The following is a 5,199-nucleotide window of genomic DNA, read 5'->3' on the forward strand; positions in this document are numbered from 1 at the left end:
ATTAATAATAAATCCATATTGATTGAAGAACATATCCCCCAGCTACAGTTACTTGGAGGCAGCTCGCAGCACTGGCCATGGTGGTGGCTTAGCTGTCACTCACCGACAGGACTTAGAGTTTTCCCTTATCTCGCTGCCTGCAATATCTTCCTGCGAATGTTTTGCTTTTCAATGTAAGCCCCCCTTTCTCATGACTGTTCTCCTTATCTATCGATCTGCAAAACCAAATTCTGCCTTCATACCAGAAATGTCTGATCTCCTCACAACACTCCGTACTACATCTGCAAATACCATAATCCTGGGAGATGTAAACATTCATGTCGACACCCCCTCATGTCGTCTCGCTGCTGATTTTCTTCAGCTACTAGACTCCATCAACCTACAACAACATGTTGATGTCCCCACACATTGCAGGGGACACATACTAGATCTGGTCATCTCAAACTCTGGTACACCTGCGAGAGGCGGCTTAAGGCCTCTTGATTGACTGTCCACATACTGTCCACTGTCCACATAAATCACCTTCTACATGCACATCACTTTCTTTAAACAAAAAGTTAACACCATCCACTCTCACCTCTCCTCCACTGCAGTCCTGCCCCTCCCAACTGCTGACCCACCACTTCAGATTGCCCAGCTGTTCTGCACCTTCTCCGATTCCACACAGGAGGAAATAGAGGAGATCATCAAAAAAATGAAGCCATCCACTTATGCCCTGGACGCTTTCCCTTCAACCATGCTAAAGGCAAACATCTCTGCTATCTCTCCATTCATCACCAAGATCATAAACCACTCCCTCCTGGCCAGCCATATCCCATCTGCATTAAAAACTGCTGTGATCAGACCTCTATTTAAAAAAACCCACCATTCCTATCAAAGGTTCTGGAAATAATTGTTGCAGCACAACTTCATGATCACCTCAAACACAATAACCTGTATGAAAAGTTTCAGTCTGGTTTCCGCCCTGGCCATTGCACAGATACAGCCCTGGTCAGGGTCACCAATGACCTTGTGATGGCAGCAGATTCTGGTTCCCCATCACTACTCATCCTCCTGGACCTCACAGCTGCTTTCGATACAGTAGATCACAACATCCTTCTCCACCGCCTGCAATACACCACTGTACTCTCAAAAAACATTCACATCTGGTTCACCTCTTACTGACCGACAGAACTGAGCATGTGGCCTTGGGCAAAGCCAAATCTCACACCCACAACGTCACATGTGGTGTTCCTCAGGGCTCTGTTCTGGGCCCTACCCTCTTTTCCATCTACATGCTCCCCCTTGGCAATGTCATTAGCAGACATAGCATAACCATTCATTGCTATGCGAATGACACACAGCTCTACCTCAAGATAACCCCCACTTCTTCTGCTCCCCTGCCAACAACCACACTCACCACCTGCCTGGAGGAGATAGAAGCGTGGATGAAGCTCAACTTCCTTCAGCTAAACAGCTCCAAAACAAGCCATCCTGGTTGCTCTGCTCTTTCACCATCAGCAATATCACTTTCTCTGGCCAAACCATCTCCCTCTCCAAATCTGTTACCAACTGGAGTGTTAAAATTGACCCACAACTTACCTTTGACATCCACATCAAACACCTCGGTAAGACATCTTTCAACCACCTCAAGAACATTGACAAACCCCGTCCAAAACTCACCCTAGCAGATGCAGAGAAGCTTGTCCATGCCTTTGCCTCCTCCAAGCTAGACTACTGTAATGCACTCCTCATCGAGATCTCTTGCAAGAGCATTCAGAGACTCCAATATATACATAATAGCACTGCCAGAATCCTGATGAGGGTGCGTAAGCATGACCACATCACCCCAATTCTGAATCCCTTCACTGGCTCCCTGTCCCACTCAGAATTAAGTATAAGGTCTCCCTCCTCACTCCAGTGCATCTACAGACAATCTGTTTGCATAGGTTTTCAGCTATTTTAGGTAAATATTAGCTTGTAATGTGAATTGATTACTATACTTACTATGTTTATAACGTTTTTTTACTAGGGAGTGATGGAAATACAGTAAATCAGTTAATAAATATAAAGAGTTAATGGTGACCCAAAGATAACTGTGGTTATCTATACCAATTACAGCAACACAGTTTATCTTTCATTTTTGTAGAAAAAAATATGGCTATATAAATGGCTATCAATCTGCTAAAAACATAATTCCTACACTTTTACTGTATTAAAATCACAAAAAAGATCGCCAACGCGGTTATTTGTAACAGTGAAACATAACAGAAACACACTAAATTCATATTTAATTGTATTTATAGTACACATTAAATGTTAATATAATAATAAATGATTTTCGAGGATACATCACTCGTATTACCTACCAAACACAACGAAACACATTGTGAAGCAGTGTGACTTTCTTATGAGGCATTTAGCTTGTCGCTGTTGCCCCCTAGTGTTACTCAATATGATAAGTATATATTAAAGTAGATGGCCACCAGTAATAAAATATTAAACCATTAAATCTATATTATTCACACATTATACACAACTCATTAAAATATAAAAAATTTACTAGTTATTATTAACGATAATCATTACCTACAGCAGAGTTCATAACATATCACTGTTGACTATATTCATATAAGGTCAGAAAATGTAAAGAGAAACGGTAATTTCATCGATTTACCAGCAGGAGTCATTGAAATGAATGGGCTTCAGTGCTGCGTTTGGAACTATGCGTCACTACATGACACGCTGTTACTTCCGCATTCCATTCTTACAACGGACGTCTATGTGAGTGTCGTAACTCTCTTATTATATGACTCTGCCTCCACCTTCTGCTTTGGAGTGTGGAACAGAGCATTATATTCTATTTATTAAACCCGACCTTTTAAGAAATTCTAAGAAAACTTAACTATTTATTTAACTTGCCCATTCTATTACAGATTTAAAATGTACCACATATATTACATTCTTCTTGACTTCAACTATCATACTACTTCTTTCTTTTAATTATTTCTTACGTTCGAGAATTGAGTTTCTTCTACTTTGCATTCTTCACCTTTTTATGCTTCCCTAATATTCTGAGTGTACTATTTAAATTGGAATGTCCCAGCAATATTCTGTTATATACAACCTCTTCTTTCCTTGTATTACCAACATGTCTTATTTTCTGACTTACTTTGTTAATTCAATTATAAAGGAATCTCCCCTTTTTCGTTGTTGTCCCATTTTATTTGCCATTCGGCAATAACTTGCAAGGTGTGTGAGTGAGAGCATGGTTTTATAATCCGTATAATTACAAACAGGAAACAGGTGTGGTGATGAACCGGCTAGTGCAAGGGATGATGGGTAATGGAGTCATGAGGGTAATGAATGGATGGAACCTCTGAAAGGCCAGCAGAGGGAGCCATAATGGGTCTCATTACAGAAACACTGGTGCATGCTTTTGTAACATCTTGCATTGATTAATGTATCTCACTATTTTATGGTTTAACAGCGCAGTCTATTTCCCGCTCGCAATATACGCAAAACTCCCAATCATGCTCTACTCATATCACCCCTGTCCTTTATTATCTTCAATGGCCACCTGTGCTACATTCAAAGTTCTCCTGATTACCTCTCAATGGTCTTGCTCCCTCTTATATTTTTGACTTACTCTCTCCCTATATTACTCCTCGGTCTCTTCGATCTTCTGATAGCAAGTTTCTATGTGTACCCATATTCTGACTATCATCTATGGGTGTCAGGTCTTTCTCTGTTATTGCTCCTGGAACTCATTGCCTTTGGCTCTTAGGACAATAACATCACGTTAGGAATGCAAGTCTGATTTCAAAACTTATTTCTTTATTCAGTACCGGTCATAATGTAATCCTTCTAATTCTTCAGCTTTTTGTATGTAATATTTAAACTCCTGCGATGTCTTGTACTGTGGCAAATGACTACTGCCATTTCTGTGTTCTCTTTAATTGTATAATATTTGCTCTATTATAATTGTCTTTGTAAATCATCCTTCAGCATGGGAAAGGCACTATAGAAAAAAACATTTTATTATTATTATTATAAACCTTGCAAATGATAACATTCAAGCTATTTTAAATTTTTTTAACGAAAGATGTTAAAGCGAGCTGTTTTTTTTGAACACAGACGCACACACATACTTAAATCAACAAACACTCATAAGAGCATGCACCAAGGTTTCAAAAATCACGCAAAATGAGTATTTGCCCGCACAAATAAATGTACACAGTAGCTCCCCCCAAATAAGACCCGTACTAAAATAGTTTATTTTTAAAATGTAAATAATTTAATTTAAATTCAACTTAAGGGGTGCTGGGTTTGTCACGGACTTCCTTTAACCATTGAGGGATCCCATACAAAGCAGAAAAATATAAATTATTAAAATACTACAGGATTTTAAAATTCTTGTGCTGTGCAGCGACAAAGCGTTACTGTCCATTATTTGTCCCAAGTTCACAATAAACTAATCCAAAAGATTAAGATCTTTCCAAAAGATCCAAAAGAATATTCTTCTCAAACTATTATTTTACACTAATTTAAGGGGTAACAATGATTAGGATTTGTATTAAGGGTAATTTGGTGTATCATTGATTAAAATGATACTTTGTGAAATCACATTTACCCTATTATGGGGGGAGGCGGGGTCTTGGCCAGGGGGTGGGGCTTAGCTAATAATCTTTGACATAATTTGAACACTGTTTAAATCAGCATAACAATCTAAGTAAAAACCATAAAAAATATTAATTTTCAAATTTTTAGCAGTTGGTATGTAAAAATAATATTCTTGCAGGCATGGACTCCACAGTTTGTGTAAAGCCTCACAATCGACATCTTATGTGTTTCAAGGAGATCAGACCTTCTCTTAAAATGAGATTAAAAGGTCACTGTCATTTACATATTAATTCATTTAACATAATTTTCACTTCAGTAAAGACAACTTTCTGTCAGTCATTTCTACTTTTTATGTAAAATATTCTACTTTTTATGTAAAATATTATAAGTGCTATTGGTCTGGGATTGACTGAGTTAATGGGATTTACTCTTGTATCATGTTGCTACTCATTGTGTTTATCTCTTTATCACACATTTTCATCAATCGATCAATCAGTTTGTTAGTTTTTATCTTTCACCAGCACACTGCACCTCTCTTTTACTTTTTCCTGTTTCTCAAAGTTCTTGGAAACCCACCAAACAAAACACGAAAGCAGA

The sequence above is a fragment of the Misgurnus anguillicaudatus genome, chromosome 19 (genome assembly GCF_027580225.2).
Source record: "Misgurnus anguillicaudatus chromosome 19, ASM2758022v2, whole genome shotgun sequence".
Taxonomy (NCBI): Eukaryota; Metazoa; Chordata; class Actinopteri; order Cypriniformes; family Cobitidae; genus Misgurnus; species Misgurnus anguillicaudatus.